The sequence below is a fragment of the Cheilinus undulatus genome, linkage group 22, assembly GCF_018320785.1.
Source record: "Cheilinus undulatus linkage group 22, ASM1832078v1, whole genome shotgun sequence".
In the NCBI taxonomy this organism is placed as follows: Eukaryota; Metazoa; Chordata; class Actinopteri; order Labriformes; family Labridae; genus Cheilinus; species Cheilinus undulatus.
In genome coordinates this window covers 888,098-909,887 of record NC_054886.1, presented here as the reverse complement: position 1 = coordinate 909,887, position 21,790 = coordinate 888,098, and the positions used below count along the sequence as shown (strand labels likewise).

Here is a 21,790-nt window from a genome sequence, read left to right as displayed (position 1 = left end):
AGCTTAATCTCCTCAAGGGAAGACGGGGGTCCCTGATCTCTGACGCCATTGTCTGGGGGGTCACATGTTGCAGAATTAACAAATCAGTTTAACTAATTACCTATCATGTTTTACAAACACAGGGTTGAAATCCCAGTCTAAAATGCTCTTTTAAACTGCAATGAACCTTCCTGTTCAGTGATACGTCCAGAAAATTAGATTAAATCGCAATATGGCCTGCTGCAATTTTCAAAATCGCAAAAGGTGCAATATGTCTTTGACCTGCGGTTTGTGTCAAAATACAGGTTTAAAACATTTTTTAGGGACACAGATGTTATGCATGACATCATATTTTAAGAACAGTCTACAAAAAATCCTTTTCTTCATGTTCAAAGCTCGTATGCCACAGACAGGAAGTCAGTAACTTAGCAAGCCATGGTGCAAAAAGTTAAAAACTTTTGAAAATGCAGCAGTCCACCAGTGACATGAGCAAAGGAATCCCAGCAATGATTACCGCACAACAGGCATCATCTGAACACAAATCAAAACATCAACATAAACACTCTGCCTGAGGGCATCATGGGGAAATTATGCAGATTTGACTTGCAGTAGGCGGAGCTTAGCTGGGGTGTCGAACTCAGTCACAGCAGGGGCCAGATTCTGGATTCAGGTCTAACCTGAGGGCCTAACAGGGTCACCTTTTCAACAATAAACTGTCAACCTCATGTCACCAGTAATAACATATGAAAAAAAAATGTAAACTGATGATGAACTACTTTTTAAATTAAAAAAAGATGAGTTAAAGGCTCAAAATCTGAGGAAAGTACACATTTACTAGTCCAAAAAGGTCAATACATGAAATTAAAATTGAAAAATAATGTTTTAAAAAAGAAAACATATTAGAAATAAACTCAAAAATCAGGACATTAAAAGTTCAACTATGATTCAAGTTTTTAAATTGTGAGTCTAAGGTCAAACTATGGGATTATGAAGTCAAAAGTAGGAGTTGAAAAAATGAAATATAAAATATAAATGAAATAAAAAATAATTAGCTAAAAATTTAAAATATGAATCTAAAAGTTCAAAATTATGAGTTGAAATGCTGAAAGAATGAAATTAAGTCAAAATTTCTAAGTTTGAGTCTTAATTATGAGATGCTAAATTGAAAATTTGAAATTAAAACACAAATTAATTTCTTTTTTCTTATACCTGATTTTTTTTCTAATTATTTTTACCCCTTACTTTTTCAGATTGTATGACTTAACAAGGATATCGTAAATCATCAAAGATAAGTTCACATTTTCGTACTTGTGCAGACCTCAGACTGATGGGCCAGTTATAACAGAAATATGATATGATCTTGTGGGCTGGATTTAACTGTTCCGCGGGCCGGAACTGGTCCCCGGGCCTTGAGTTTGACACCCCTGCTCTACAGAGTTGAGTGGATCAACACTGAAGACCAATCAACTGAGAATGTAGTTAAAATGACACTTTTGGAGATAAATAAATGAATAAACACTGAGATATGAACCCTTTACTGTGTAAGAGCACCCAACACTGCTTCTGATTGGCTGATACTGTTAGTTAGGTTTAGAGCGGATGAGAGCCAGAACTGTCCTAATCCCATACTGGTCGGGGGACTCTAACTCAAACATGACTAGCAATGATCTGGCATGGTGCCAGACTACTTAGAGCCCTGTTTCCTACATTTCTGCTAAATTTCTGATCATCAGAAGAGACACATGAAGGGCACCACGCTGGAAAGATGAGTCATTTTTACCTCGATGCTGTAGCCTGAGGGTAGCAGATGAGTGCATTCAGTAAAGTTCAGTACGTGCCAGAACACTGACATTTATGTTCTTTGTGCTGGGAGATTCTACCTGCATTCTCCACGAAAAAATCCTCCCATGCACAGTGCTAGGCCCAGGAGTCATCCACTCAGATTGGAGCGTAGCTCTTTTCTTCCTGCTACCATTTGTCAGCAGAAGAATTGCTCCAGCCTTGAGAGACAGTGTGAAGAGCCACAGATGAATGATTCAAAGAACACGCATTGTTTTCAATGAAGGATGGAGGATACACATGCCGCATCCTTAAATATTAAGAGAAAACAAAAAGAAAGTGCCTTTGGTTAAAACAAATCAAGGAGAAAGGCGTGCCAACGGTTTTGAGGCATTTCGCTCTCTAGAAAGTGCACAATAGCAGAACCTTCTTCGCTGTAGCGAGTGTGTACACGTGCATGTTTGTGTGTTGTTTTTTCCTCCGGAGGGTTATTGTTTTCTTTGCTGATTGTGACAATAACGGTGAAGATCATTGCCTGCTTGGCATCATCGAGCGCAGAAGTGTAACACTGCCATTCTGATGCTCATTCATCACTGTCTTGCCTCTGCATTTTTTCCTTACCAGCACACACATATACACAAACACATCCAGAATTCAGTAAGGGCCTGTCAAGGAAGAGACATCCTAATTCACTATGTAAGAACAGGCTTATTCTTTTCATTAGCATCCACAGTAATGACAGCTAAAGCCCAGCAGCCAAACAATACATCAACTGGAGCTAGACGGCACACGGAAGTACTTGAAACGCTCCATTTGCTCAGAGGTGGAGAGGTTGAGGCTGAAGAGGTGGCGTGCACACTCCCGTGGTGTACAACGAATGTCTTTGCAGGAGCGACCATGGTGCTAAAAAACATCCAGAGCTCATCCAACAGCAGCAGTAACCCACGAGACACTGACAGCAGCGACTAGTAGCCCAGCATCCTCAAGTGTTGCCATTAGCAGGCAGCCTCCAACTTAACTAGCATGAACCATCATCACTTATGTCAACAGATGGATATCAAATAAGTAACGGCCCGGCTGTAGTAAGGGACAGCCTATGGCTATGCTGCCACAGAGGCTCGTTATGTTTGACTGACTTGGGCAGAGTGGTGTATGTGCCAGCAGGAAGAAATATGTGTGTTTTATAACAACCCTCATCATTATACAGTGCAGCCACAGTGATAACACTTCAACATGTTGGCCAACACATCCACAACTGCTGCCGCCTCCTTTGCCAGCATTACCATTCAACCACTCGTTCTCTAGCTAGTTGTTAGTGCTGCGGCTGACAGCTCATACTAATATGTGTGGTGGTGTGTCAGCCCATACTAATGTGGTTACAACAGCAGGGAAGAGGTAACATATAGCAGATGTTAGGATTGCAAAATAGAGATGGCGGTGTTGTGATGTCTCTGTCGCACTGCATGCTTCTTCTTCTGAAACACTCTCCACTCTCTCCGCTCTTAATCCTTCCTCCGCTCTTTACAATTTCTCCTGACATCCAAGGTCACTTGACTTTCAGGGCACATTCTCTCTTCCTCTCCCTCTCAGTCTGGGGTAAGAGGGTAGGAATTGCGACCTGCCTACCCGCCTGTCTCTAGACCTGCTGACCCTGAGCTTGTTTGTGATGCTGAGGGTTTACTGTGGAGTACTCACTGAGATGTGGCTACTTCTGACCTTGAGATGCTGTCAATACCATAACTCACTCAGTTTCTCTGCTAAAATCTAACCTGTTGTGTGCTCTGGGTCGGTGTATTTTCTGGCAGATCCATTTCCTGGTTGAAACCAGACTCAGAAAATGGGAGAAAGTCTCGTTAATCCGTTTTTTTTCCTTTCTGACCAAAAATGGATAAAAAGGAAAAATGAGTCATTTTTCCTTTTTTTCATTTTGGTCACAAAATGGGAAAAACAAATAACATTTTAAAAAAGAATCTGAGTATTATTTGTTCATTTAATATTTGATTGATAACTGCATAACAAATAAATGAAAAACGCCTCATTATTCACTTTTCTGTTTTAAAAAACAAGTCAAATAATGAAAAAACTGTTCATTAATAATGAAATTACTGCTCATTTTCTAGTTTTCATTTCTGAAATGAAATCAAATAAACAGGAAATGATGGGTCTTTTTGAATGTTGCTATTTATGTTGGGAACAAAGAATGTCATATGAAAAAACAGCTGTAAGCACTCAGTTTGATTGCAATATTGATATGCTTAACCTGGTGCAGGTGTTGAGCTCAGAAAAACATCCTGAGAATCACACGCCCATTGCTGAGGAGTTCACGCTTCCTGGAATGATATATGGGAACACCAACGCCGCTGTAGGTACCAGATCTGTCCGCCGGGGCCACCAGCGTTTACCAATGGCCATGTTTACCACTGTGTAGCATCCCCTCCTCTTTTATCAACATCTGGGACATGAGGTGAAGAGACCAAGTGATGGAGTTTTGGGAGAGGAATGTTGTCCCATTCTTATCTGATGTAGGATTCCAGTGGCTCAACAATCACTGGTTTTCTTTGCTGGATTTTTCATTTTTAGATGTGCCAAATGTTTCCGACAGGTGAAAAGTCTCAACTGCAGGCAAGCCACCTCAGCACCTAGACCCTCTGATTGTGAAGCCACGCTGTTGCGATGGATGCAGTATGTGGTTTAGCATTGTTTTGAAATATACATATGCAATTCATACGCATTCAGGCGTTGTCTGGATGGGAGCATATGTTGCTCCAAATCCTTTCTCTACTTTTCAGCATTGATAGTGCCTTTCCAGATGTGTAAGCTGCCCACGCCATAGGCACTAATGCAGGGATTTTCAAACATTTTTTGCTCAAGGCATACCTAAGATCAAGCCAAAATCTCCAGGCACACCATATTCATATCCATGCAAAATCATATCTTTAGTTGTAGTATGATGCATGGTTGAAGCACCTACACCTCACTCAATCTGGGAACAACTAAATCACATAAACAAAAGATAAAATGTAAGCTTTTACAGCCTCAATTTTATCCATACCAGCCTTATTCAGTAGCTGCTGTAGCCTAACCAAACTTTTTATACCTGTTTAAAGTCATTTGTACACCAATTCTCCAATATAAGTGCATATTAAATTAGGGCACAGTGAGGAAATAACACAAAACACTTTAGAAAAAATCTAGCTGTCTAAGAGGTTGTCTAGTTTTTTTAATATCTTGGGACCTTATGATACTGTGAGTTTTAAAAGGGGTCATAGAATCCAAAAATACCAGTGCAAACACACACAGAAGCATCTTTGGCTGTTGTATAGTCATTTAATCGGGCATGACTGTACAAAGAACCACTGCACTGACTAATGCAATCGCATACAATCTGAGACACAGGCTTCTGAACTGTGCATCCATAACAAGCTGGATGATCTTTAGTCCACAGCATCCAGGGTTTCCATCCATCCATCCGTTTTCTGTACCTCTTATCTGTTGGGGGTTGCAGGGGTGCTGGAGCCTATCCCAGCTGTCATTGCATGTTTTTGGTGGTGGGAGGAAGCCGGAGTCCCCGAAGAGAACCCACGCATGCATGGGAGAACATGCAAACTCCATGTGTTCTTCCCTGACCGGGAAGTGAACCAGGGACCTTCTTGCTGTGAGGCAATAGCGCTAACCCCTGCACCGCTGTGCAGCCTCCATGGTTTCCAAAAAGAAATTTCAAATATTGATTCATCTGGCCACAGAACAGTTTTCCAGTTTGCCTCAGTCCATTTTAAGAGAGCTTTGGCGCAGAGAAGATGGTGGCATTTCTGGATTATGTTAGCACGTAGCTTCTTTTTTCCAAAAATACAGCTTTACTTGCATTTCTGGAATGCGGACAAGGATTTCTGGTAGTGATCCTAAGCCCATGCAGTGATTTCTTGTACAGAAGCATGCCTGTTTATACCTGAGGGCCCAAAGATCTTCAGATTTATCCCTTGCTCACAGAGATTTCTCTGAATCTTTTGATGATACTGTGGGTAATGTTGGGATATTCAAAGTCACAATATTATGTTTTGGGACATTTTTCTGAATTGTTTCGCCCATTTAAACCCCATCATGTTACTGACCTATTGCCAGTTGACCCGGGGGGGTGCATGCTGGGTCAGGACAATCACATTTAAGTCAAAATGTGGCTAAAATGAGTACATCATCATGTTTAATAGTTCTAATCTCAATATTGATCAAAGTATTTGTGATTTTCATTTTCATCCAAAGCCCTGCAGCCCTAGTGCACGTTTGTGGGATGCAAATGAAGCGGTTACTGTGTTGGTGAGCCACAGAAATGAAAAAACATGGGGGATTTTTCATACACACATTAATCTCTAAAATGATGTTGCAGTGAGATTCCTGTATGAAATCCCTGGACTATGAAAAGGATTTCAAAGGGGTATTAAAGACTAGAACAAAGCACACAGGTAAATTCCCACGGATTCACAAGGAGACAATCCAGGGAAGTCAACCAATTGTCTAAGGGATGATCTGCACTACTCAGAGCGACGTGGATTCCGACTGTCAGTCAATCTGATTGGCCAGAGAGCAAGATGTATTTAATCCCAGCTGTTGCTGACTCCGCTGCTGTTGATTCCATCAAATCTGTTTCATGCTTTCTATTCAGGATCTTCCTCTCTTACACAGAAGCTGAAAATCCCATTGTTTCACTCACACTTCGAGGATGAATTGAATTATTTTTTTATAAATCACAAAAAACAACACTGGTTTCATCTCTGCAGGTTTTATACTGTCAGGGGACTGCAGGGGAGAAATTTGGAGAGGACATGGGTGTTCTGGAACCTTCTCTCTAACTTTTTTGGGCTTTATCTTTTTCAAGGAAAGTGTAACTGTTCATTGATCTTGGCCGATGATCAGGCTGGTTACAGCAGAAGATGGGAGGCTGCTGTTGGCTAGAGACTCGGGAAGCAGGCATCGAGTTTTTTCGATCAGAATGTGTCAGAGTGTTTGACCTTGATGTTACCTTAATAAGCTGACTGGGGACGGTACGGCAAAGTTTGCCTGAGGATGACAGATGGAGCTCGGGGTTTGTAGATGAGTGGAAGAGTAAAAAAAGAAGAGAGAGAGAGAGAGAAAAAAAAAACAGTGAGACCGTGAAAGGCAAACAACAGAAAATGTTACAAATGTAGAGAAAGACCAGCCAAGAAAAGAGAGGAAAAATGATGAGAAGTTCTAGCTTGAATTCTATCAGGATTTCATCTTGCACCCCAGACAGCCAAGATCTCAGTCAGCAGGCTCAGACAAAAGATGGAGATGGGCCACTGTGAAAGGACTGTGGGAGTCCAATTCTTCACAAGAGTTCACAACAAAACAACAGTATAGTACAGCCCGTCATTTTACTCTTCTAGTAATTTAAAAAATATATGGTCTGATCAACAGCAGATATGCATGGACTACAGAATTCTCTAGAAATAGACATGAAGCTCACTGCTAATAGGGGACAAACATGCTAATCCTCATGTCAAAATTATATCACTCCATGTCAATGCATGCACAGGGAGCATCGTTCCCTGACTGTATCGTAAAGGAGGAAAATGCAGCTATCCACACTTTCAGAAGCTGATTATTTTGACCCCTATATAATCATAAAAGAAGTTACAGAATCCTTAGAATCCTTCATCCTGAGTAGTCCCTGCACTGGGATCCCTCTGAATCAAACAAATGAGCCTGCATCACCTGGACAGCAGAGAAATAAGTGAATGAATGAATGAGAAATAAAGGTCATAATGAATGGCTCAATAGAAGCAGGGAATAGATTTAGTAGAAAAGTCCATGAATAAAAAGAGGTAGCCTCGATGAACTAATGTAAAGAGTGGGTGATTACACAGGGAGGCTGGTGCTCCCGGGACAAGAGGCACAGTCCCATTGGGAACTGTTGTTGTCAATTACTGACTGGTCATGTGACACCGTACGTCACGTCCTGTGACTTGTAAATGCCGCAAAAGTGTTTCCATTACACTTTTGCGATATATTTCTATATCCAAATGTCTGAAAAACCTCCTCACGAGAGCGTAAAAACTTGTTTGCCATATTTGAGAGGTTTGTCAAAATTCAAGTGTTTCCATTACCAGTTTTTATTGTGCTATCTGGATTTTGGGCATTTCGAAGAGTAATGGAAATGCAGCTCATGTTAATAAATATAATTCATTATCACATATGCAAGATGAAATGTTATCTTTACACCAGTCACTGGTCTCTCCTGACTGAAATGGGCTTGAGTTTGTAGTGCTTTTTTTGTCTTCTGGCGACTCAAAGTGCAAACTCCTCAAGTAAAACTGACCACCTCACTCCACATTGGTGGAATTGCGATGTAGAGTAGCAGTTACGTCTTCCATTCATACGTCTTCCAAAAACATTCTCACCCCACAGACAGCAGTGGGAGAAAACTGGGGTCAAGTGTCCTGCAAAAGGACGCATGGGCATGTGACTGAAGAAGCTGGGGATCCAACCTGCGGCCTTCTGATTGCAAGACGACCAACTCTACAAATACTGATCCACAGTCAGAAAACATATGTGACTACTGTACATCCAGACACAGCCTGAACACTCCCATGGAGACATGTTACTCTATTACTTCAATACAGTAAATGTTTATCCAAAATACACTATGTTACCAAAAGTATTCACTCACCCATCCAAATAACTAAAATCAGGTGTTCCAATCACTTCCATGACCACAGGTGTATAAAATCAAGCACCTAGGCATGCAGACTGTTTCTACAAACATTTGTGAAAGAATGGCTCGCTCTCAGGAGCTCAGTGAATTCCAGCGTGGTACTGTGATAGGATGCCACCTGTGCAACAAGTCCAGTGGTGAAATTTCCTTGCTCCTAAATATTCCACAGTCAACTGTCAGTGGTATTATAACAAAGTGGAAGCCATTGGGAACCACAGCAACTCAGCCACCAAGTGGTCGGCCACGTAAAATGACTGAGCGGGGTCAGCGGATGCTGAGGCGCATAGTGAGCAGAGGTCGCCACCTCTCTCCAGAGTCAATCGCTACAGACCTCCAAACTTCACGTGGCCTTCAGATTAGCTCAAGAACAGTGTGTAGAGAGCTTCATGGAATGGGTTTCCATGGCCGAGCAGCTGCATCCAAGCCATACATCACCAAGTGTAATGCAAAGCGTGGGATGCAGTGGTGTAAAGCACGCCACCACTGGACTCTAGAGCAGTGGAGGCACGTTCTCTGTAGTGACCAATCGCGCTCCTCCATCTGGCAATCTGATGGACGAGTCTGGATTTGGCGGTAGCCAGGAAAGTACTTGTCTGACCACATTGTGCCAAGTGTAAAGTTTGGTGGAGGGGGGATTATGGTGTGGGCTTGTTTCTCAGGAGCTGGGCTTGGCCCCTTAGTTCCAGTCAAAGGAATTCTGAATGCTTCAGCATACCAAGAGATTTTGGACAATTCCATGCTCCCAACTTTGTGGGAACAGTTTGGGGATGGCCCCTTCCTGTTCCAACATGACTGTGCACCAGTGCACGAAGCAAGGTCCATAAAGACATGGATGAGAGAGTTTGGTGTGGATTTACTTGACTGGCCTGCACAGAGTCCTGACCTCAACCTGATACAACACCTTTGGGATGAACTAGAGTGGAGACTGAGAGCCAGGCCTCTCGTCCAACATCAGTGTGTGACCTCACAAATGCACTTCTGGAAGAATGGTGAAAAATTCCCATAAACACACTCCTAAACCTTGTGGAAAGTCTTCCCAGAAGAGCTGAAGCTGTTATAGCTGCAATGGGTGGACCGACATCATATTAAACCCTATGGATTAAGAATAGGATGTCACTTAAGTTCATATGTGAGTCAAGGCAGGTGAGTGAATACTTTTAGCAATATAGTGCATGCATTTTTGGTCTTGGTGAATGTAGCAAACACACAAACTGTATCAAAAATCATAATATTGCCTTAAGGTTTTTGCAAGCTTCCTCTGAACTGATCTTAATTGAACAAGTCACTCCTGTGATGTTAATTCCCCAAATTTTGCACTTAATTAGCATTTTCTTAACAGAATTTTAAAACACACTCAGCTTCATATCAATCAATATTCTGCCATATCATCATGCATCTGCTCAAGTTAGCGTCAAAGTACAAGACAAAGCCTTGATGTTGGGGAAACAAAATCGTGCCAGCAGTCTTGAAAAAAAATCTGCACCTTCAAAGCAATGACTGACAAATTGTTTTCCTTCATCTGCTCCTCATAACAGACGGGAGATATGAGCAACAGCGCCTCCCTGAGGACTCGGTGTTCAGCCAGCCTTGGCTTTACTAATTCATTTCGCCTTTACTAAACAAACATTTAATTTTACCAGCATTCATCAGATGGGTCCCCTGTTCTCCAGTCAGCATGTCAGCTGCCATAACGGGGAAGATTTTTTACACAGATGACATCCCTCACCTAAAATTAGCAGCAACTGCTGTCATCTACCCTGTCAGAAAAACATCCCAGCGCACTGGGGGGCCTGCTGTCACTGATTTATCAACAGACAAAGTAAATAGGGAAGAATAAAACAAGAAGCATGGGATGGAGTGATGGGAATTTTTAGGAGTGATTGTGATGACTATCTCAGCCCATCTTGTCACAACACTAGCCCGCATTTATTGACTGCTTAGCGACCCGCGCTAGGAGCCATCAATCCACCAAACAGCATGCTTTAAATGCTTCTGCCTCCAGTTTTGCTGCTCCTTGCAGGTTTGAAAAGAAGGGCCTTGCATGCATTGGTCACCCAGAAGGGTAATGAAGTAGCGTGCACAGATTTTTTTGTCCTTTTCTGTAATAATTCAAAATCAGGTGCTTAACCGAACACGATCCAATGTTATGCACTGCTGCAGAAAGCGTCTCCTCATCCATGACTACAATCCCTTTCATACACAGCATCATCGTGCCACCTCTATCCCCCTTAAACATCTCCACAGGTCTTCAAAATTTCCAGCCGGCGAGCCGCCATTGAGATAAATATCAACTCCTCTGTGGCAACATCTATTTAGCACAAGCATGGTTGCACATATTTTCCCCTGGACTCCATTTAAATGTTTTCTCCCCACAGAGCAGATTTCCCTATCAGCTATACGGGCAGGCTATAGCCGCCTAAACTGAGGGGAGAAGCTGAGGTGAGCTGAGCCGAGCAGAGCTGCCTTCCCCTTCCTCGTCGCCGCAGATAAGAACAGAGGTCTTCTTGTCCCTGCTGAATTCTATCATCTAGCAGGCCCTGCCGATCCGAATGCCCCACAACACCAGCCACAGCATATAAATGCACCCCATTCTTCCTGCTGTGAGTGAGCGCTTCAATTTGTATGTGTGGAGGGGGGCTTTTAGGAGAATATGTTCTCATGATCATGGTGTTTCCTGGGCTTTTGAGGATAAAGACACCATAAAAATATGCTCCAATTAAGCTGAAGGATTAATCTGATATATAAAGGGGAATGTGCATCAAATCTGTGCACAGCTTGCAAAACCTTCACTCTTTAAAAAAAAAAAAAAACCCTATAAAGCAATGCACAGTGATTTTCATGTGCCCAATGGCCAATCCTGCATTGATAAAATCTCAGCTAAGCACTTGGGTTAATAAGCCTCAATTCTGCATGTTGGAGGACAGAGAAATTAGCTCAGCTTGACTGAATAGCAGCCTCTGTTTCTCTCAAAAGGAGCTCGGAGTCCAAGACCTCATTAATGGAATAGTGGATACATCTTCTGTTATCAAGGAACAGCTTGGCTGCATGTTGCATCTACAACAGGTTTGCAAATGTGCACATATTTAATATGAGGAAAATATGCTGCAGAAACAAACATATGTACACCTAAAAAATCATTTTTTAGACATGTTTATGAGCTGAAAACGTCCCTCTTTTTTGATTTACTGAAAATAATTCAATGACACATGGAGGAACCAGGTGATTTATAAAGAAAAAAACAACATAAATAGTATTTCCAGCCCTATTTTCTGACTCTTTCACAGCAGATATCAAAAGCCAGCCTTCCAGCACACACACATGCACCAAACAGTTCAGGTTCAAACAACATGCAGCGAAGCTAAACCGTATTTTTTCAGTTAAAATCATGGCTTTAATAGGATTTAGCAGCCTACCTGTTAATTTGTGATGCACGCAGCTGGTTGGCAGCCAGATTCCCACCAATTTTTTTCAAGGGATTTCGTCCTCCTCTTCCTCGTCCTCTTCTGAAACCTTCCTCAAGCAAGCAAGCGAGCAAAAAAAAAGTGGCTGGCTTTAAAACAACAAACCCACCAACAACAGTGCCTCGTTCAATCCAAGCGGGCCGGCAGGTGGGACTTCATGACTGGAGACAATGACAGCGGAGAGAAGAGCAGAAAATTAAGGCTGCTCTACTGCATCACACACCAAATACAGCAGGATATAGCAGGATTCCTCGGCTCAGTCCCCGTTTTCTTCAGCACAGGAGGATTAATTCAGACATTTCACAGCTGACAGTCCGCTTTTACCTTAGGAAGAATGTCTCAACGACGCCTTAATACCAAAAAATGACCCCCGATAACCCGGACGTGTCTGCGGGGTCTCGGCGAATTTGACAGCCGTTGGAAGTGTCATCTGTGTTGACCGGTGCCTCTCAGTTTTTTCAGCTTCTATTTTCTGGGACGTCGTCGATAAGTCCTCAGTAAATCCCTCCGAAGAGAACTCCCGACCAAACCTGTCCCTGTTCCAAGCCTCGACTGGCTTCACCTCAGCGGATACAGACTTTCCAGCGGTCCGAGAAGATGCTGCCTCTGCCGCCGCTGCCGCTGTGTGGATGCCGTGACCGTCCAAGCTAGCTCTCGCACACGCGCGAGCACGTGCGCAGCCTCGCAGAGGGGCACGCAAGGCTCGCTCCCGGCGCGCGCGCTGCAGTGTCCTCCCCTAGCAAGCTGGTCGCCCTGGCAACGCTTTCCTCTGACCTCAATATTGTCGCTTTTCTACTAAAAAAAAAAAAAAGTGTCGCGTGTGCCGCAGTTTCTCTCGCGCGGGCTGCATGGGCACTCAGAGGTGGAAGCACGTATTAATCCGCTCTCGGTGACGTAGGGGTGGACTCCATCTTCTCCTGGAGAGAGCTGTGAAAATTAGTGCTGAGGAGTTTCATTTTTACGGCATCACTCTCCTCCTCTCCTCCGCTCGCATCAAGCCGGGCAGATCTGCATCAGTGTGACGTCAGAGGACGTTAAAGGGATAGTAGCCCATTTATTCACCTCCTCCCCTCATCCATCCCTCCGCCCTGTAGCTGCTCTTTTAAAGGGTGAACACAGGAATTTTGGAACATTTTTTGAATTTTTGCCATCTATTTACTTCAAAACACCATACAGATCTCTAGCACTGGAAATGTTAATATTAATATCTGATAAAATTAATGCTTTTTCAAATCCCAAAGAGATATGGTCTACAGCAGGGGTTCTCAACCATTTCAGCCCCCCAAAATAAAGCTGTCTGAGACCAGGGACCCCCCACTGTACCTGAAGGTGTCTGAACACTCATGCACGTTCAAGACGAGTCATGTGGAGACAAGGCTGTCCTTTAGGGGGAACAATGGTCCAGCCAAACTGGGGGCCAGTAAAATCATGGTCCATTTTAAAGTTAAGCTGTGGTATTTTATATTTAACCTAAATCATAACCACTCCCATCAAAGAAGCAAATATCTTTAATTCATCTGTGCAGTAAGTAGCCCTCTTGAAAATGTGAATCCTTCTGTTTAAAACAGAATTAAAATACAATAGTTACAGTGGATTAATAATGGGAAAAAATGATGGGAAGGTGCTAAAACTGGAGTCAAAAAGTAGCAGAAATTGGTTAAAGTGCCAAAAATTGGTTGAAAGTGGCAACAAATAACCTAGAATGGGTCAAAGTGGCATAAACAGGTATATGAAGTGGTAAAAGGGGATTTTAAAAGTGGCTGAAATGGTGTTAAAGTAGCAAAAGTAGGTGGAGATTTTGTGAAATGTGATGAAAAATTGATATAAACTGGCAAAAAAAATGGTTAGCTAAAGCAGAAATAGACAGAAATGGGCTTAACTGGCAACAATGGGCATATTAAATTGTGAAATGTGGCATAAAAAAATGGTAAAGATGGGTTGATATTGGTAATAATGTGTCAACAGAGCCAACAGTAGGCAAAGAGTGGCAAGATTTGATTCAGAAGTGGAAACAACAGGAAGAAAAAAATGGTGGAAAAGGATTAAAACTGACAAAAAAATGGGTTTTAAGTGGCAAAAATGTGTTAAAGTTGGCAACATTGGTGGGAAAAAGTGATGACAACGGGTTGAAATCTGGCAAAATTGGTGTAAAGTTTCCTAGTTTCTTTAAGGCATCCGGAGACCCTCTCTCAATGTCTTGCGACCCCAAATGGGGTCCCAACCCCAACATTGATAACCCCTGGTCCACAGTTCAGTTGAAACTCATCCAAGATTATTTCTGGGTGCCAGAAAGGATCAGTGATAGTTTTAGCAGCTATTTTAAATCAAGTTTTGGTCTTAATCTTAAATGCCTTTGAGTTAAATTTTAGGCCTGTTTTATCTTTAATAATTTTAGTCTAGTTACAGACATCTGGGGGTTGGGACACGAGATGCCTTCCCAAAACAAAAGGACAGTATTTTCAAATGATTTTGAACTGATGTTTTACCTATCTTTTGTAGAAATATATGCATAAAACTGTTTCAGCTAGAAATAAAAACATGGTGAGATTCATAAAAGTTAATGTTTTAAAAATCTTTGAAATGTTAGTCTGCACATGAGTATTCCTTAATGTGCACAGCTATGGTCAACAACGCCGCCATCACCCTTAGACAGGGGGTCCCTGGTCTCCGTTAACGTTACTGTGGGGGTACCAGGCTGAAAAGTTTGGGAACCCCTGTTCTAGGGCAGTGGTTCTCAACCTTGGGGTTGGGATCCCCTTGGGGGTCATGAGACACTGAGAGGGGGTCTCCAGGTGCCTTTCAAAAAACTAAGAACATTTTTTTAAACTACTGTACACTGTTGCCACTTTATACCAATTTGACCAAATGTTAATCCTTTCATCACCTTTTAACACCAATTTAGCCAATTTTAGCACATTTTTGCCACTTTAAACCCATTATGTCCATTTTAAACCCTTTCCATCACTTTTTCTGCCTCTTTTTGTCACATTTAAACCAATTCTTGCAACTTTCTGGCTATTGTTGCCACTATCAACCACTCTTTACACTCTTTTATGCCCATTTTAACCACAGTTAACCCATTCTTGACAGTTTATATCAATTTTTTATCCCAGTCCATCTAATTTCCTGCAATTTTTTGCACTTAAAAGCTATTTCAGCCACTTTTTATTCCCCTTTTACCACTTTTTGTGCCCGTTTTTGTGACTTTAGCCCAATTTTGGTTTATTTTTTGCCACTTTAATCTTATTTTTGCCAGTTTTAACCCATTTATTTTCTTCAAAAATCCAATTTCATCACCTTTTCCACCATTTTTCCCCCATTATTGATCATATTTAGCAATTTTTAAAAAATTCTAATTATGTTTTTATAAGTTATTTTCATTTGAAGAAGGCTATTTACTGAACAAATAAAGATATTTGTGTCTTTGATAAGAGTGGTTATTATTCAGGTCAAATATAAAAACATGGTTGACACAGCTTAACTTCAAAATGGACCATGGTCTTGCTGACCTCCATGGACACCCAGTTTAGCTGGGTCCCAGAAACTTCCCCCTTTATCCCCCCTAATGGACAGCCTTGTCTGCACACGACTATTCTTTATTGTGCATTACTGTGTTCAATCACTTTCAGATACAGCGGCGGTCCCTGGTCTCTGGTACCTTTATTTTGGGGGTCACGAGCCAAAAAGTTTGAGAACCCCTGTTTTAGGGAACAAAACTTGATTCAGTAACCATTTTCTGCCTTCTCAATGTAAAACATTCACCAAGTGCCCTCTAGGGTCCTCTTTAAGTGGATAAAATTTGATTAAGTTCCCTCTTTGGTGCCCTCTAGGTGGGCAAGATTTGACTAAGTGCTCACCTTCGTGTCCTCTACATGGGAAAATGTCAGCAAAGTTCTTTCTTTGATCTGATGAGGGTATAAAATTTGACATTGTGCAAACTTTGTTGTCTTCTAAGTTGGCAAAATTTGGCCAAGTGTCCTACAGTGTTGAAGAATCATCTCAGTGGATGAAACCTTACTGAGTTCCCTTTGGAGGGGCATGGTCAAATACACAATAATGCAAAAAGGATACGCTCACCTGAGTCGACTCACGTGAACTTAAGTGACATCCCACTCTTAATCCATAGGGTTTAATATGATTAATGTCCACCCTCTGCAGCTATAACAGCTTCAGCTCCTCTGTGAAGGCTCTCCACAAGGTTTAGGAGTGTGTTTATGGGAATTTTTCACCATACTTCCAGAAGCGCATTTGTTAGGTCACACACTGATGTTGGATGAGAAGGCCTGGCTCTCAGTCTCCACTCTAATTCATCCCAAAGGTGTTCTATCAGGTTGAGGTCAGGACTCTGTGCAGGCCAGTCAAGTTGATCCACACCAAACTCTCTCATCCATGTCTTTATGGAGCTTGCTTTGTGCACTGGTGCACAGTCATGTTGGAACAGGAAGGGGCCATCCTAGTTCCTTTCAGTGGAACTGAAAGATGACTTTGTCATAATACCACTGACATTTGACTGTGGAATATTTAGTAGCGAGGAAATTTCACCACTGGACTTGTTGCACAGGTGGCATCCTATCACAGTACCATGCTGAAATTCACTGAGCTCCTGAGAGCGAGCCATTCTTCCACAAATGTTTGTAGAAACAGTCTGCATGCCTAGGTGCTTGATTTTATACACCTGTGGACATGGAAGTGATTGGAACACCTGATTTCAATTATTTGGATGGGTGAGTGAATACTTTTGGCAATATAGTGTATCACAGCCGCGTTTTGAGTACCAGAAAGAGTATGAAATGAACAGTTTACTAATACAACCAAACATTAAAGTGATATAATATAATGTAGAATACGATTAGGATATGCACGCACTAATCATTCTAACAAGTCGGCTTTGGAGTATTATACACATTATTTGGGTCGTACTGCTGACTGGGCCAGCTTGCACATTTATTTATTTTATGTTTTACTTTAGGGGTAATAACCATCTAGTATGCAGCATGGCCGAGTCCCTGATCTCATCAATGCAGATGGTAATGGCTGTGCAGAGGCAGCACCTGCTCCTCTGGATACAGGACAGCCACATGTCGGTCCTATTACCAGGGTCATAACACAGCCAAACATCTGCCTCCGTCACTCTCCCACTGCAGAGCCATGTATCCACAGTCGGTGGGCTCAGGCCTGCCAGGATTTCCCAGCTCATTTCATAAAACTTTGGATTTTGCTCCATTTCTGCTTATTTCCAAGCTGCTATCTTCAGCCACTTAAGCTAAAATATAATGAGTGCTACCCCCAGTTATATCTAAATGACACCATGTGCTTTCAGGCAGCATCCAGATCTCATTGAAGAGAAGATTTACTGCTTAACATCCATGTGCCAGTGCTCATTCAGTTCCTCGTATAAACCCCAGGCGGGGAGACAGGCTGCTTCTCCACTCATGTGGGGAGCCAGCCTGTCGTCAATCAGCCCAAACATCATGTCATCCAGTCGTGCTTTTTACCTTCGGACACATCCAGCAACCCAAGGGACACAGATGAGGCAGAGAGTGAGGAAGAGAAAGATCGCTGTGGGGCTACGATCGCAGCTATCAAGACAAATTGTCTTTGGTGGTGAATGTACATTCCCCCAGTGATATCCCATCAGGCCAAGGTGAGGAGGTAGAGGGCCCTGAGAGCGTGTCTTCATGTACAGGGGTGCTGTTGATGTCCTACACTTGATAGACTCGAGCCAAGCATCTGCGTTAATGGTCCACCAGGGAGACCTGACAGCTGAGCCCACACCAACACATGCACTCAAGCTCCTCAATGCCTATCTGGCACAACTGTCACTGATAGGCTACACTGATACGGCGGTAGCAAACACATGTATCAGGACACGCAGTCTCTTATCCTTCCTCTTAACACAGAAAAAAGAAACACTGTCTACACAGAGACACATGCAGCTGTGATATATGCTGTTTGAGGACAGTGTGCCTCTATGGGGCCCAGGGGGAGCTGCTGGTCTGTAGAGAATTCCTCCTCCATGTTTAACAATGTTCTCATGCTTCCAGAACAGCAGAATAGAAGGTTGTGCTTGATTAGTGCTGTTTAACGCCAAAGTGACCAGGCAAGAGGCCTTTTCATGTGGCCCCAGAGTCCAGAGTCCCTGAAGACACAAGGGCAAGTTCTCTTATTGCTCGGCCTGTTTGGCTTCTGAAACACATCAGGCATTTCATGCTTGGATTTTAGATGCATCTACAAAAGTTATACCCTTAAACAAGGAGAAATAATCACAGGAATGATAGTGCATAAAGCTGAAAATGCACAAAAAGGAGAAGAGCAAAATATACAAGTGGATTTTCTAATTCAGTGGTACAATGAATGAGGATTTTTGTACAATTTTTGACAGAAATGGGAGGTTGGAGTTGGGCTGGTTGATGCTGTCAGGGTCAAGTCCAGGTTTTCTGAGGTACCGGCTGCAAGTTTGAGGGATTGGTGAACTAAATCAGAGCTGCGGGAGGATAGGATGATTGTGGTAATGAGTGGGGAGATGACTGGGAGAGAGTTTTTGATGAGGTTGTATGGGATAAAGCTGGTAGAAGTTGACATACCAGTAGTGATGGAGGACAGGTCAGTACTGAGGGCATAAATTTGCATGCTTTTCAAGAAGGTCAGATTTCTGTATTATCAATCATTTTTGTACTGATGCTTTGTGGTATTCTAATATTTTGGGAAAGTGGGGTTTTCAATTTTTTGGGCGGCAATCATCAAGATGTCACTTCTTGAATTAAATCACAGTAAATAATGAACTTTTTCATGACATTCAAATGTTTTTTGATGCACCTGTATTCAAAGAGTATTTGTCCTTGATTATTGTGGTTCTGCTGGCTTCCTTGCCTGGGGACCTCCAGCAGACTCTGCAGCAGTTTATGGCTGGCTGGAGAATAAGCACCTCCAAGTCTGAGGCCATGGTCCTCTGCCGGAAAACGGGGCACTGCTCCCTCCGGGTGGGGAGTGAGTTTTTGCCCCAAGTGAAGGAGTTCAAGTATCTCAGGGATTTGCTCATGCTTGAGTGTTAAATGGACGCTGTATCATACCGTTGAGGTGAAGAGGGAGCGAGCCCAAAGGCATAGCTATGTCCCAACCCTCACCTGTGGTCATGAACTCTGGGTAGTGACCAAAAGAATGAGATCTCGGGTACAGCAGGCGGCATGAGATTCTGTAGGTAGGTGGCTGGGCTCAGCCTTAAGGATAAGGTGAGGAGCTTGGATATCCGGAAGGATCTTGAAGTAGTTGCTGCTCCTTCACGTTGAAAGGTGTCCAGTTGAGGTGGATCGTAACCTTGTGAGGCAGATGGATACGCCTGTTTCTGTGTTTCTCACTGGTGAATCCATCTTGCAAAGCTCCCGTCTGAACCGTTTGAAAGTGACAGGACCAATCAGCGAGGAGGGGCAGTACTTTCAGGCGGGGTGGAGTCATGACATAAGCGAGCAGCAACATGAGGCCAGTGCAGTTCTGGCGGAAGAGCTTAGCGTGGATGCTGCTAAAGTGCCAGTTTTACCAGAACTTGATGATATCTCTTCGTTAAAAGAAGAACAAAGAACAGCAGTGAGTTGTTTTCTTTTCAAAAACAACAAAAGTCAAGTACTGACATGTCTATAGTCACCATGTTTCACGTTATTCCTCGGTAGCTGCACACGAGCACCTCGGTCACGGCTACATCATGTTTTGTTGCTCTGATTGCCCCTTAAAGATGTGACAGGCAGAACGTTCATCCAATCACACTACGAGTATTTTTGAAATCCTCCCCTCTTTCCCATATGCTTAGTATTGAAGGTTTTCCAGATCTGGCTTGCCAGGTTAAGTGGTTCAGGCATCTGGTCAGGATGCCTCCTTGGCGACTTCCTGTGGAGGTATTCCGGGCCTGTCCAACCGGGAGGAGACCCCAAGGCAGACCCAGAACTCGCTGGAGGGATTATATATCCCATCTGGCCTGGAAGCCCCTTGGAAACCCTTGGGAGGAACTGGAAAATGTTGCGGGGAAGAGGAACATCTGGGTTGACCTGCTTGCTCTGCCACCGTGACCCGACCCCGGATAAGCGGAAGAAGATGGATGGATGGATGGATGGATGGATGGATGTCCTTGATCAGCTGATCCTCTCTGCTAAATCATAAAGCGGAATCATTATTATTTCAGTCTGTTTCATAACCAGCTAAAAACTCTTCTTTTTTAAAATTGGGCATGAAATTGGTTTTAGTGTGGTTTCAGTCAGTCCTCAACCGTGTGATAACTCTAAGCATCATTTCAGAAGAGAATTGTGTTGAACTTGTAACCGACCATGAATGAATTATTGTTTAACTTGTCACATATACACATGTTCATTTTGCTGTAAGCCATTATCAAACATTTAAACATGCCTGAGGATTTAATATTCCATTAACAACAGGCTGCAACAACTGCTTCCTGAGATATTTCAATCAAATTATTTATTTGCCCAGAGGTGTTTGCAGTAATATGTCACTGCAATCTCATAAAGCCATTAACCTTTCTGTCCAAGGCAGAAAGCCCATTTTCTTTACGCCTAATTTACCTTTCCTGCATCCTGACCTATTGAGCATGCCCACAAATCCCTTCGGTATGCAGATCCTGAGTCTGCATGTTCACAGAGAACAGTGATTTGTTTGTTTGGCACTAACCTGCACATGTATGTATAATTAAAGACTGCTATTCCTTTGAGTGAGCCAAAAGAAAGTCAAGAAAACAGACACCGAAAACTGTGGGTGTTAGCACAGTTGGATGCAAGCATGCCAGGAGAGGCATGCATGGCAAAAATACACCTTGAATGAAATGTTTTCTCCCACAGTATGACACAGAGAGTTCAAAGTCTCACCCCTCTCCTACTCCCCTGACTGTCCTTATCTTGTAGTCCTCCCACCCTCGCACCTTTAAACCTCTTGCGCAGTGCACCCTGTTGGCATCCCGTCCTCAGATTTACCCCTCTTCACTTCATCACCGGTAATCTTTCCTGACTTCCTTGTACCTTCACATTTATTCCCACCTCTCTCCCTCTCATCTTACTTTATACCTTCCTGCCCACCAAGAGGTACCTGCCCTGTGGGAAGGTAACTGGTGCTCTTCCAATCTCACTCCTACCTTCTTTCCTACTCTTTTACTCTTGGCAGCGTGTTCTGCTTCTCACACACTCACTTATCAATGTTAGCTTGGATTTATGTTGGTGCAAAATACTACAAAGTGCTATGAGAACTGTGCTTTCTTTCTTTTTCTGTGAAGCAGCCCTCCAAGAATGTGTAAGTGATTGTATGAGTAAGGCTTTGTACATATTAGCTTTAGCATCATGTAATCCAGGGATTCTCAACCTTTCAGCCCACGACCCTAAAGATAAAGGTGCCAGAGATCGGGGACCCCCCACTGTACCTGAAGGGGGTTGAACACAGTCATGCACATTTAAGATAAGTCATGTGGAGACAAAGCTGCCCAGAAGGTGGGATCAATGGTCCAGCCAAACTGGGGACCAGCAAAATCATGGTCCTTTGGAAAGTGGGATTGATAGTGGTAATAATGTGTCAACAGAGCCAACAATAGACAGAGTGGCAAGATTTGATTTAGAAGTGGCAAAACAGGCAGAAACAAAGTGGTGGAAAGGGTTTAAAACTGACAAAAAATGGGTTTTAAGTGGCAAAAATGTGTTCAAGTTGGCAAAACTGGTGGAAAAAAGTGATGACAACGGGTTGAAATCTGGCAAAATTGGTGTAAAGTATTTAAATATTTCTAGTTTCTTTAAGGCATCTGGCGACCCCCTCCCAGTGTCTTGCGACACCAAATGGGGTCCCGACCCCAACGCTGAGAACC

The 21,790-nt window shown here is 42.9% G+C and overlaps 1 protein-coding gene across 1 annotated transcript in view; it reads right to left on the bottom strand.

Moving 5' to 3' along the window:
- The window catches only part of nlgn2a (neuroligin 2a), a 382,174-nt gene extending 370,140 nt beyond the window's left edge, over nt 1-12,034 (bottom strand). The window contains exon 1 of the mRNA XM_041780191.1: nt 11,899-12,034. The gene's annotated coding sequence lies outside the window, so the exon portion shown is untranslated. The remainder of the gene's footprint in view (nt 1-11,898) is intronic.
- Between the last annotated feature and the right edge of the window lie 9,756 nt (nt 12,035-21,790).